Here is a 14,448-nt window from a genome sequence, read left to right as displayed (position 1 = left end):
TTGCATATCTTATGGATATCCGCCCTTACTTCATCAGGGCCTTGCCTCCACAGGGGTATTCGTGGATGGCTGTATGTGTAGACACCGAAAATATTAGTTGAGCATACCGGGTGCATAAGATGCCCATGGGTGAAATTCTCAAAACTTTCATGGTACCAAGGATGTGCTCCAACGCCATGACCGGGTGGAATACATGAGCGCATGAGGGCCTTATACCGTTAGGCCGTGACTCCCACTGTGGTGTAGTCGGTTAGATAGGGGTGTGGCCTTACCTGCCTAGTGTGAGGAGGCATTTCTAGGCTGAGTCTGACCAGCTCGTAAATGGGTCCGCTACCTTCAGGCCTTGTTGGTGATTGGTTGTCCACAGGCGGGTAGTGAGGTCTCTTACGCTCGTTTGACTGTGCGGGATCTGCAGAGCGGCAATCATTCAGCAGTGTAATGGACCCCGGTGATTTCCTTATGATTGAAAATGTACTTGACTTATGGTTTGGATATGAGCACTGACATTACTTGCATCGCATTAGCATTGGCTGTACAAGCCCCCCCTTCATACATTGCCTTGGTATGGCACCCATTACTTATTGCATCGCATTCATGTGAAGCCTTGGTAAGACTAGTGATATGTTCATTGATCATGCTTCTCTCCTTATACCTCCCGCTATTTTTCTGTACACCATTGTCACACACTTACACCACCCTCTAAGCTTCTATAAGCTTATGCACGATTGATGCGTGCAGGAGACTTTAGGTAGGCGTCGTAGCAGCAGAGCGTGGAGTAGAGTTGAGCAGTGAGGACTCCAGTGTTGCTGATTTCTCTCTCTTTTCCTTTTATTCTCATGTATGTCCTTTTGGACCTTTTGGATGATTGTAAAAGTTTAAATTTTTAGTGGATTTTGTGATGCTTGCCTTTGTTATTCTCAGATATACTTGCTGTGATCTTGGGTATGCTCGCATTGGAAGTGATTATACTGTTATGAAAATCCTCCTTGTAGGATCCCAGGATCGGAACCTACCTCAGGAGCCGAGAATGGGGTACTACGGAGGTTGTTGTGGCCAGAACTGGCCATCGGGTTCCTTGTGAGTCCGGTTACCGAGTCTGGGGTGTGACGCTTATAATTTCATATCTATGGACTTGAGAAATAAATCAATACAAGTGGTAATGTGTTTGAATTCAAATACCTTACACACAATTCAAGTTAATTGTGGAGTTAGAAGTCTTATTACAGTTCTTTTAGTTTCCTTCTCAAACTACAATCTCTTACTAGTGATAATGTGTTTGAATTCAAGTACCTTATATCATTGTGTTTCCATTTCAACATATTCTAGCATGTCTTGGGATATCTTGGCTTATCTTTGTTTACTAAAGATAATTCAATTTAGTATTGGCTGAAATTGTAGATGAACCAGGCACATTAAGTTATAAGTCTTTCAAACTTATTGCAGATTGCTGATGCTCTTTTACTGCAATGCAACAATGACACTTGGCATATTGCAAAAGCTTGGGGTGGCAGCAAAAGTTTTTAATCTCTGGTTTCAGATGCTACAATAGGTTAAAAAAAAGTGGCTTGCATGCTAATTTTAGAAGGTGACTTTTGCTTCTTAGATTGTTTTCCTCCTCATGTTGTAAAACTTTTCCCGTGGCTTCAATAGTCCTATGGTGATTGTAGGGAGCATGATAAGAAAGTTTTCTTGTTGGGATTGACTTCACTTCTTACACTTCCTATGGACCAGTTACTCGGAGAAGCACTGGAACGTGTGTTTAGAGCAACACTTGACCTGCTTGTTGCTTACAAGGATCAGTTGCACGTACTGCTCATTTCATTGGATGCTTTTTCTTTTCTTTTTCCTCTTTCCTTTTCTTTTTACTAATAAACTCAAATTCGTAACTGAAAATCAATGTGCATCATGCTTTCCTTATGATAACTCTTTTTAGTTTTACCTTTTTATTCCGCTTATTTTGGGTCTTCCAAGAGGCTCGACAGTTCATCCCAGCTCAGCTACACATGCTTTTGACTGAGATTTGACAAGTAGGGATAGCCTGACAGTTTTTCCACATATTATGCACATGTTTCACTTGGAGAAGGTTTTCCATGTTAGTATTTTTAAAGTCTTTTACAAGAACTATGCAAGTTTAGAACTGCTCCTAGATTAATCCTAATAAAGGATAGTTAGCTTCTATAAGTCTTTGTACTAAGATTAGATATAGATGGATTTTGGCTCAATGGATTGAGGTTTAGAAAAGATCTACATTAGCTGACCAAAGTCAATTTACAACACGTGATTTGGATGTAGTATGATCATGAGCTATGCAGGTTCATTAAAATTGTGGCTTTGAGTGTGGTGGATCATTTTCAGATACAACGTATGTGAAGGGTCAAAGATTTAGCCAATACCTTCAAACCATGGCTTTTGGATCAAGGGATTGAGGGTGCTTTGCTATACATTATCTACACTAGGCTCTAAACATGATTCATCTGACATTTGGAGCATTCTTTTTTAAGAAAACAAAAAATAGAGCCAACAAAATATCAAGTTGTGTTGGACAAAATGGACAGTCCAATCAACTTTTGAATAATATTTTGTATTTTATTTATGATGTTAAACTTATATGTATTTCTGCGTGGATGAATGTGATGTGGATAAGATTGGTTGTGTTTGGATGGATGTAGTTTATTTTTGGATCATTTAGTTTATGATTGGATGGATTTATGTAGTTTGGGTTTAGATGGACGTGAATGTGAATATGATGAAATATATTATATAATAGGTATATATCGGGAAGAATAGCTGTGAAATTTATTGTAATAGGTGTATATTATGAATTTATGCGGAATTTTGTGCCAGAATATTTTAAAACAAAGAGACTTTTACCTACAAAAATTTTCGTAGGTAAAAGTTTTGTCAATATTTTTACCTATGTATTTATTAGTGACGAAACTTTCATCGTTAAAAGTTCTGTAATTATTTTTTGTGATGAAAAATTTCGCTGCTAAAAGTTTCGCACATATTTTTTAGTGACCAAACTATTTGTCACTAAAAGTTTTGTAATTATTTTTAGCAACATAACCTATCCTCGCTAAAAGTTTAACATTTATGTTTTAGCGACGAAAATATTCGTTGCTAAAAGTATTGTAATTATTTTTAGCGACGAAAACTATCGTCGTTAAAAGTGTAACACTTATTTTTTAGCAACGAAACTATTAGTCGCTAAACATTTTGTAATTATTTTTAGCGACGAAAACTATCGTCACTAAAAGTGCAACACTTATTTTTTAGCGACAAAAATATTCGTCACTAAAAGTTTTCTATTATTTTTAGCGATGAAAAAATTTGTTGCTAAAAAGCTTGCCTTTGCTAACGATCAAAAAATTGCGTCGATAAAAACCTATTGCCTCGGTCTTTTAGCAATAAAAATTTTCGTCGCTAAAAGTGGGATTTCTTGTAGTGAGAAATGTCAGAGTTCTACTAATTTTTATTTTTTTAAAAAAATCCTAAAATCTCATAAAGTAGAGATTATACATTTTGTAAATATAAAATTATATATAACTCCTTTTCCATCACCTAAATCCCTACTTGAATCTATGGTTGCAAAGAAATCGTAGGAATCAATTAAGTTTGGGAGTCTTATGATTCCCTAGCCCTTAATTGATTCAATGGTTTCTAGTCGGCTATAAATTCTCATTTTTATTTTACTAGTGGCGACTTCAAATTATATACATTATCACATCTGAGTTAATGCCACATTTCAACCATTGCTTTAACAAAATTAAAGAAAAGAAGAAGAAAGTGGGGGCACTACATCGCGTGGGATGTTTATACAAGTACAAAGCCAAAGATTAAGGCATAGATTTGAGGTGAAGTGGAAAATATATTGGGAATAGATATTTTAAGATGTAAGAGCTTGGTAGATTTATATAACTATCGTGTCCATGTTCAACTTCACTGAACCCCATGGGTGCCCCCTTCTTGTTGGCTATTTGGTTATTGAGATTTACGATGCTATAAATCATGGGTAATGGTTTCATCTTCATGATTCATGTAAGATGAATGAGTTGGATGGCATATAAAAGTATGTGTGTACTAGACAATATTATTAGTGTATGTCCACATTGTTTCTTGTCGTTTGCTGGATGGCATATAAAAACAGGTGCATCATAGACAGAAATATTGGTGTGTCCCATCTATTGTTTCATGTGGTGTCCCGCATGAGTTTTAGATAATCATGATTTTCGGGCTCAATGGTTAAAATGAGACAGTGTGTACATCATGAACTCAGTAGACCTCTAAAAAGTTCCACTCATAGCTCTAACACTAACTACTTAGCATGAGTTACCCTTGGAGGGCCAAGAATTGCCTCGTGTATCCTTCGTGACCAGACTATGGGGTCCACCATGATGTATGTCTTCTATCCACGGTGTCTATCCATTTTTCCATCTCATTTGATGACAAGAGCGAAAAAATAGGTAGATTTAACGCTCAAGTGGACCACCCCATAGGAAATAGTGGAGATAATGAAAGAAACCTTCCTTATGCCCACCATGAGCTTACTCATCATCCAAGTTGTTCATAAGGTCATACACAATTTGATGAAGATATATATACATATATCTATATATATATATATATATATATATATATATATATATATAAACATATCAACTTGATACAAAACTTCTATAACCCATAAAAAAGTTTCAAGGGTAGGCATTCAATCCCCACTATTTCTTATGGTGTGGTCTATTTGAGCTTTGGATTTTGCTCATTTTTTAGATCATGCTTGAAAATGAATCGTCAAAACAAGTGGATGGTGTGGATAAAATACATACATCATAGTGGACCTCAATAAAATGGATCATTAGGCAATCAGGGTCTTCTTATTGAGGATCTTATTTCTCCACACATATGGTTCACGTGCCACAACATGAAAAGGCAGAAAAATCAACCATAAAATTTCATGGTTGTTACTTGTTTGACAACCCATAAACTTTGAATTTTTAAAATTGGGGCTAAGAAAAGATCACCTGAACCCTATCCCAACTCTCTCTCTCTCTCTCTCTCTCTCTCTCTCTCTCTCACTCACTCCCTCTCTCCAAGCGATACCAACCCTACTCTCTCTCTCTCTCTGTCTCTCTCACCCTTTTGCCCTTTTGGTTCTAGGTACAAGTCATCTTCTATAACGACCCTGATTTTTGCAACCCACTTGAGACCTTGACTAAACAAATTAATATTTGATTCTTCCCTTATTAATAAAAACCAAGCATTTAGCCCAGTTAATAGAAGCACTTTCGCTTGAGAGATATGTCAGGGAGGCCTGTAGGAAATTTTAGAAAAAATAATTCTAAATTCAAAAGAGTAGCCATAGCAGAGAGAGAAGTCTTATGAAAGAAGAGCCTTCGCTAGTAAGTTTTCATATTCCTATTCTTATTTTTCTATAAATCCCTACATAAAAACCTTGGATTCAACCAATGGAGGTGGTGGGTTCACCCTATGTCCGTCGTTTTGATCAAGAAGAGGTTGTTTTGAACAAGTTGTTATAATTAGGAAGATCAACTATGAGAAATCCAGTTGTTTTAATTAAAGGAAATCCAGACGTGCGGATCTTAAGGTCAAATCATGGTTGAACCTCGTATAGATTAACTTGATAAATAGATTTCCCACAATGATTTGTGGAGTTTTATAATTTAACTATATTCGGATGCCAGATATTCGGATCTAAGAAATTCTCTGGTTTCTTTGAATTTAATTATGAGAAAAAACATTAGATGGGTGAAACTCAATTTCATAATCAATAGAACCCATCAAAACTAAGGAAGAAGAAAAACCTTAAAATTTTCATAAAACTAGACTATGTAACTGAACTTATCCAACTTTGATTGATCGATTGAAGTCAGTGTTTGATCAATCAAAGGGGTTGATTTTTTTCTAGCAATTAAACTTAAACTTTGTAATCTAGTTCAACTAATCAATATTAAGGTCTAATTGATCGAGAGATCCTCGAGTGATCCCGATTGGTCGAATTCATTCGATCAAGGATGACCAAATTAGTCCAGCGAGCAAACTTATATAATCTGATTACGCTCGATCGATCAGCGAGCAGGGTTTAATTGATCGAAGGTGGGCAAAAGTTTCCAAAGACTTAAAGAATTAAATTTAAATTTTCATTAATCTATGGTCGATCGATAGTCCTTGTGTTTGTCAAAATCTAAACTTAAAAAACTATGACAGGTCATTTTGCTTGAGTCAAAGGTGGACCCCACTTGTTGGAATAATATGAGTGAATTGAAGTATGCTAATTCATTTTAATAGGGATTTAAAGTATAATTTTACAAGACGTTCGTTTGATTAAAGGATTCAACCCTACCTTGAATAGGTGTGTGAATCCCAACATGTCTCATATGTACATGATTAAGATAGATAATTTGATGGTTAAGATTATTTTGATTACATGGTTGTTGCATGATTGTTGAGACATTATATAACTATGATCCTTGTTTATTATATATGTCTTAGAAGATTTTGATGAATGTTAAACATGCATATGTGCAAATCATCGATATCATGAATCCGTGTTTCCTCTCAGAGAGAGATGTATCTAGTTGATTGTACATATCAATGCATAGACATACTTAGGTTGGACGATCATCCCACTTGGCATACATATCATATCATCCTTGTATTCATGCTCATATTGCATATACATAATATGGTTTGGTTATACCATTTATGAACCATGTCGGGTTCACTCACTAGCCTGGCCAACTAACGTTGTGGATTAACAACTATACAGAGACAAACAATATATGATGATCTAATTAGATATCAAAAAATGAAGCTGGGTTGCTAGATGAAACTCAAGACCACTGGCTGTATTTGGCGGAGGAAGAATTTGCTGCATTAGACGGATGGATTTATTTTAGAAGTTTTAGTTTTCATTTATTTTAACTACGGTTGTTTGATTTAATTTGAAAATGTTTATAGTTATATGATGTAGAGAAGGTCGCAGACAGTTACATGGCCAAGGTGTATTAGAAGAGGCCCGGTCGACGACAGAAGTGATCCGGACCATCGGACCTTAAATCAGGCGTATCTCGCAATCCAGAATGAGTTATCGGACGTAAAATATATGATTTTGGGATAGAACAAGCTACTTTAGTCACCTAACCCCGCTATGTTGGGTTACGCAAGCTGGATTTGCGAAATACCACCAGATCGATGGTCATTTTCCTATTTTAATTCCGTTTTTACTATAAATTGTAAGTTTTAGTTTAATTACTGTTGGGCTTTAGGAGTTGCACCCAACATCAACAGAGGTTAGAAAAATTAGGAGAACAGCTTGGTGAAGCCAAATAGGACACTTACTATTTTTGGCCGAAAACCTTGCCCACTAGTAGACATCACGAGCATCTATAAATAGTAAGTTTACTATTTATAGTAAGTCGCGAATTCTTAGAGTTTTAGTTGTAGTTTGATTCTGATTTCTTTACCATTGCTTATTATCCCTATTTAAAGGTTTGTGAACTCATTTGTTTTAATTCATCAATTGATTTCAAATTTATTAGAATTTATTTCTATTTTCTTTCTTTCTTTTCTCGTGGATTAGAGAAGTCTCTGTGAGGATTCTAGAGAAGTTCTGTGAATTTGAAATAGTTATCCTCTTGAGGAAGATGGTGCTCGACCTCACGTCCTCCCCTGCATCATTATAACCTTATTAGGCGATGATTGATTATTTTAGTTACATAAAGTTCCAAATGGGTGGACTTAAATTATTTATGGGAATTTATTTTATGAATGATATGTTATAGATGAAGTATTACTAAATGGACTGGAACAGTTAAGTGTGTGAATTGTAATGTGATGATAATTTACAATACATAAAATTATGCCTCTTAATAACCATATGACGGACGGATTTATGTATAATTGGTATATGAGTCATGAATTGTAAGTCGGGTCTAAGAGCTCACACTCATTAATTACACACACACACACACACACACACACACACACGCACACACACATAAAAGATATCTATCTCGCTTATAGACTAGTTGCTTATATTGTTGCATCTATTATAGTCTACTTTGGTTTGGAAGCCTAAGTATTACTTGCTTTAATTGTTTTAATTAGTAAATTAGTTAATTAGGCAAATAATTATAAGGACTTAACCCTTTAGGACTTATTCATAATTCTAATATTCGCCAAGCCTAAGATGATTCAGCCCTCATCTAGGACTTATTCATAATTCTAATATTCATGAAGCTTCTGCGTTCCATGGTATACATTCCTCAAGAGAGGGTTGTTCTTTAAGGACTTAACCGTTTAGAGTAAGATCCATAAGAGCTTTAAAATTATGTCTACCTATGAGGAAAATGTCACACAACAAGATGTGTAATTAAATTCGCATGTCCTCAATTTTTCACAGCTCTAGACGTTAGGTACCTTTCATAAATCAATCATGCTCGCCTAACCAGTATGGCAAGACATGTGATCTAGGATATCATACAAATTTGACATTAAATACTTCTGTAATTCAACAATACTTGCCTAACTGGTCTAATGAGGTGGAAAATTAACCATGCATGTCGATGAGTAACTCGATCATGCATCAACGATCTAATCACATAATCAACAAACACAACGACCAGAACTCGTATGGCTCTAACATTAAGGACCTTTTGCAATCCTTTTTTTTTTCTTTTAAAGTGGACTCTTGCCATTGAATGCCATAAATCAAGAGCATGTACAACCATTAGGGTGGGCCCCTACAAAACGGAACGGGACCACACCCATCGTAAGCTATAATATAGAAAAACCAAACTGAGGAGAAAGGGGAAGCAGTGAAGAAAACAGAGCTGGCCAGGAGCGCTCGAGAAGAGCAAGTAGGGCCTACAAAGGAACCTCGACCCTCTTGACGGGGAGGAAACGAGCTGCACAACCCCCGCCAAGGAGTTAGCAGCAGGCCCTGCCAGGCTAAGGAAGAAGCCCGATCAGCCTTTTTTTATTATTATTTTTATTTTATAGCCTGGAGTGCCTGAAAATGCCCATGGAGTCTTTGTCCAACAACAGAGAGCCTCTAATGGGCCTGGGGAGGTCGGCCAGAGCTAGGAATAGTGCATTGGGGGACTCGTTGCTAGCTAATTTAGCGACGCCGTCGGCTACTGAGTTGCCCTCCCGTAGGGTGTGGGAGAATTGGATGTGCATGGGCTGAATAAGTTGATGAATCTTACCCAGATTGTACCAAACTTTCCAGCAACAGGGTGACATGGGATTGAGAATCGCATCATAAATCACTCGAGAATCCGTCTCTGTAATGATGTTGGAGAGCCTCATGTCCCTACATAGTTGGAGGCTATCTGCCATCGCTTGGGCTTCCGCAATAGTATTGGAGACCTAATAGTAGGAGTTGTGGAATGCAAAGATTAGGTAGCCCTCATGATCTCTACAGACGCCTCCGCCTCCACCAATTCCTAGGTTGCCCCTAGCCGAGCTGTCGACATTAAGTTTTAACCATCCCGTTGGTGGCTTAGCCTAGTAGATGATCTAGAATCTGTCAATGTTGAGGTTAGAGTGTGAATCTAGCCCTAACACTTGTGTCACGGATCTCCCGAGAGTGGAAGAGGAGTCAGAGGTAGGCAAGAGAGAGCCCATTTCCCGCAGCCATCTAAAGACTTTCTGGATAGTTGGGCCTGGTTTGAATGGGCTGTTCTCATATCTAGTTGCATTCCTGCCTAGCCACAGCTCCCAAACGATGATGGAGGGAACAATACCCTGGAGGTAATGCCATGGTGTAGATCATCTAGCAGTCGAGAACCATTGGAGGAGACAAGAGTTGATGGTTTGGTCGCAGATGAACAAATGTGGAAGAGGCGAGCGAAGTGCCTCCAAACTAGAGTAACAACCAGGTTGTTGCTTAGCAAATGATCGATGTCCATCCTGATAGGATAAGGGCCTAGTTTGGAAGAATCCTAAAGGGGGGAGGCAGGCTAACGGTTGGCATATGGAAGGCGCTGAACAAAGGGCTGCTGGATGGGCTGCATAATAGCACTGGGCCTCTGGATTGAGGGGACGAAGGAGGAAATGGAGAGGGAACTGTCCGTCCACCCCTGGATTGGGTTGAGCTGAAGGAGGGGGAGAGAACTGGATGGGGAGGTGGGTCTACTAGATGGCTGCTAATTGTTGGTGGGCTGAAGGGTGTGGTTCTAAGAAGTGCTTGCCTGAGGTAAGTCTAGGCTGATCTCTTGGTTGGGGAAGGGCATACTCCCTCTAAGCAGAAACCAAGTTGGAGAATTAACACCCAGTTGGAATAAGGAGGGCCCAGGCACTGACGGGGCATGGGCAACCTCATAGAAGCAGCACTCGCATTTTGACGCTAGACAGATCCCAAATTTCTGGACAACAACATCAACCGGGATGGCGTTGCGCATCACTTTCCAAAGAAAGATGGCCAGCTTGGGGGCAAGAACTTATTCCATGCCCAGGTCATCTAAGGAAGCTTTGGCTAGGTAAATCTTAAAGCATTCTAGGCTGATTTGGCAGAGAATTTTTCGGACAGATGGAGCTTCCAAATAAACTTATCCTCTCTCCTAAAAAGGAAAATCCCGCTTTCACGAATGTCTTGAATAACAGCTGGGGGAAGCATTTCTTCTACAAGCGATAGATCCCATGAACCATTGGACCCCCAGAGATCTTATAGAAGTATATCTCTAATAAGGGCTGGGGGTTGAGAAGTTGTTGCACCTATGAGAATCCCATGCCCTGTCCAATTATACTACTAGAAATTGATTTTGCCTTCCCCTACCATCCACCTGGATCTGTGGATACAAAAGAGAAGGTTGGCTCTAATGTCTTTCCAGATATTAGACCCCATCGATCTACCGTTGTTGAGGTGGAGGAAGAACTTAGCCGAGAACAAATTGGCCCATAGCGATCTCCTGTTGATTAACCTCCAAGCCATTTTGCACCGAAGAGCCTACATGATGTCCACCACTCTCCTAATGCTTAGCCCCCCTCATCTCGGGGGGTGCATATGTCGCTCCATTTGATCCAATGATGCTTCTTCCCAGCCTTTGAGTTTCCCCAGAAGAAAGCTGCTGCTATCTTCTCAATGTGTTGGCAAACTTTTCTTGGAATGTTAATGGTGGGCAGGATAGGAATGGGAATGCCTTTGAGGACATTCTTAATGAGAACAGTCTGGTGGCCTAGTTGAGAAGTTTACCTTTCCACCCTACAATTTTGTGCTCAATCATATTGATGAGGGGAAGAAGATGTTTGTATCTGAGTCGTCCTTTGAGAATAGGGGCCCTAAGATAAGTTAGAGGGAAGGACGCTTGATGATAGCCAGTTATCTGTCTACCCCTGCCTAGCGTTGCTCTCTTCGGAAGAATGAAACAACTCTTGGATGAGTTAACCTTCTGACCGGACCCCGCTCATAGGATTGAATGAAGGAGAGAAACGCGCGAATAGAGGAGACCCTGCCATTTAGAAAAATAATTGTGTCATCAACAAAAAGGAGACGGGATATCATGGGGCTGTTCCTAGGGGCCTTGAATGACAGGCAATATCCTATCTAGAATAGATGGTTAAGACCCTGGCTAAGGACCTCCGCTACGATTATGAAGATGGCCGAGGAGAGCGGGTGGCCTTGACGAAGACCCCTGGAAGATTGGGAAAAGTCGAAAACTTGTCCAGTGATGATGACGGAGAACTAACACCCAGCATTGGCGGGCCAATCTGAACCAAGCCAGGCTGAAGCCAAAGCGAACCAAGACCTCCACGATGAAACTCTATTCCATCCTATCATAATCTTTCTCCATGTCCAGTTTCATGATAATGTTTCTGCCACGGGATTTGGGGTCAATGTCTGAAGCCATCGCAAAGGTGATTGAGATGCTCTTGGCTATGGACATGTCCTTAACAAACACACTTTGTTCCTCTGAAATGATGGCCGGAAGAATATTAGAAAGCCTGGATGTTAGAATCTTAGAAAGGATTTTCTGGATGCAATTGCACAGGTTTATGGGCCTGTAATTAGCAAAAGTGGTGGCATTAGACTTCTTAGGAATGAGAAAGAGGAGCATTGAAAAGCTCTAGGGATTTGGCCTCCCATAAAGAAATCGCAAGCTGTTCCATGGATGTCTTCCTTAATAATGTCCCAATAGATGGTGTAAAAGCCTCCAGAGAAGCCATCTGGGCCTAGAACGCTGTCAAGAGGAATGACAAAAATATCCTCTTTCACCTCTTCGAGACTCGGAGGGGAAAGTAGCTGAGTATTCATATGGGAATCTACGAGGGAGGGGATGCAGTCTAAGAGGTCTGGTTAGGCCGTGGAGCTCTGAGAAGTGAAGAGGGAAGAGTGATACCTGATTGCTTCATCAATAATATCTGAATTAGAGCATAGAGTTGAACCTGAAGGGAGATGAATTGATTTGATGATAGCTCTCCTTCTCCTGTGAACCACGGACGCATGAAAGAAACTAGTGTTCTGGTCACCTTCCTTCAGCCAAGAGGCCCTGGACTACTGCTTTTAGAAGATCTCCTCCTGCAGCAGGGCCTTCTGTAGCTTTGCCTAAGCTAAATTCAGGTTAATTCTATCAATATCAGCTCTGGAATTAATCAGTGAGAATTCAGCCCTGTTGAGCTCATCTTCAGCCGTCTTAACAGTTTGAAAGATGTCGCCAAAGATTGCTTTGTTCTAGATCTTCAAGCAGATCTTGAGCCTCCTCAGCTTGAGAAAGAATTTGAGCATTGGGGAGGCCTGGATCTCTTGATACCATGACTCCCACACCACTGGGAGAAAGCCGTTGTGGAGGGTCCACATGTTCGGGAATTTGAAAGGGGATGGCCCTGAGTTTACCGCTTGACGTAGCGAGAGTAGAAGCGTGGAGTGGTCTGAGTTTAGCCAGGGAAGGTGGGCCACTTTGCTGTTGGGAAGAAGCTACAGCCATTCGTGGTTGAACAACATTCTATCCAGCCTGGCCCAGTGCCTGCTTTAGCTACTTCTATTATTGTACTGGGTGAATTTGGACCCTACATAACCCGCATCGATCTGCCCTGCGTCCTGGATGATAGCCCTAAAGTCTTCCATGCTTCCGATGTCGTGGGATGTGGTTCCTATCCTTTCCTCCGTGTAGGTAGTAGTGTTAAAGTCGTCGCATATGATCCAAGGGCCAGAAGTTGATCCGGATGTGGAAAGAATCTCAGCGCACAGATTTTCTTTGTCTCGCTTGCTGCAGGCTGCATAAACCACTGATAAGAAGCAAGACCTATCGCTGTCCCCCATCGATGCTTGGAGAGTGATGCACCAACTGGTTGCTCTAATAGTGTGGAGGCCGTAGGGAGGGTTGAAGAGAACCCAAATCTTGCCCTCTACAGCCTCTTCCGTAATGGAGTTATGGAATCCCAGCGTAGCCGTAACTGCTAGCCTCCTTAATGGTCTGAGCATTGGTTCTTGTAGGATGAGGATCGAAATCTTCTTGGACCAGACTATCTCTTCAGGTATCTTCATTCCATTTGGGGTATTGAGAATAAGGATTGAGTCTCTGTTAACGTCGTGAGATGTGATAAATGGAGAAAGGTTGATTCTTTCTAACCGTTAGCTCCTCCTTGTCGATGTTTTCTTGCTCTTTTAGTTTTTAGCAGGCTTGTGGCGAATGATTGGCCGAGATGCCACTGATGTAGCTTGACTGATTGTGGTGGGCTACTGCTGCAATTGTTGCCCTCTAAAATCAACCCAGAGGTCGAGAGAAGCTGTAGGACGCGCGCGCAGGGGGGGGTGTCTCCAGCAGATAGCTGAGAGTCAGAACGAGTTCCTGATGCGTAACCCAACGAGGCGGCCTCTTCATCTGTTTGGAAAGTCCTCTCTAGGTGGAGAGACTCCTAATCGGCTAGATGGTAGTCGTATGGGATGAATCCCCTAGAGAAAGTCTGAGCGGTTCTCTTTGGTCTGGATTATCTGGAGGACAGCTTCATCCTGTCGATGGAACAGGATAGATAGGCTGCCTGAATGATGGCTCGGTGGGCGGGTAAGAGAAGAGAGATTCTGGCCAGGGCCATTGGCATTAGGACTGATTGGGATGGCTACTTGCAGTGGTAGAGGGATTGGTTGAGCTGGTATAATTGGGCTAAGGGGAGTGGCTACACTATCGTTATTGGAGAGGGAGTGGAATTGAGGAGTTTCAGCTGGGGAATGGAAGGTTGGTTGGTTTGGCTGTTGAGGTTGATCAGGGAATGGATTTACCACAATGCTAGGAGAGTGCAGGCCCTGGGAAGGATCCAGGTGAGGCTGCCTTGGAGGCTAGAGGAAGGTTGGGCGTTCGGTAGGATGGAGCTGGGTGAGGTTTGGGCTGAGGGAGTTGTTGTGGGTATTTTGCTGAGGCTGGTTGTGAGGTGGGTGGGAGGCTGAAGCAGGTGGGACTACAATGTTTGGGGTGGTGTAACGCCTCGACTTTT

Source organism: Magnolia sinica, chromosome 12 (assembly GCF_029962835.1).
Source record: "Magnolia sinica isolate HGM2019 chromosome 12, MsV1, whole genome shotgun sequence".
Lineage (NCBI taxonomy): Eukaryota > Viridiplantae > Streptophyta > Magnoliopsida > Magnoliales > Magnoliaceae > Magnolia > Magnolia sinica.
Note: the sequence above shows the minus strand (reverse complement) of the source record.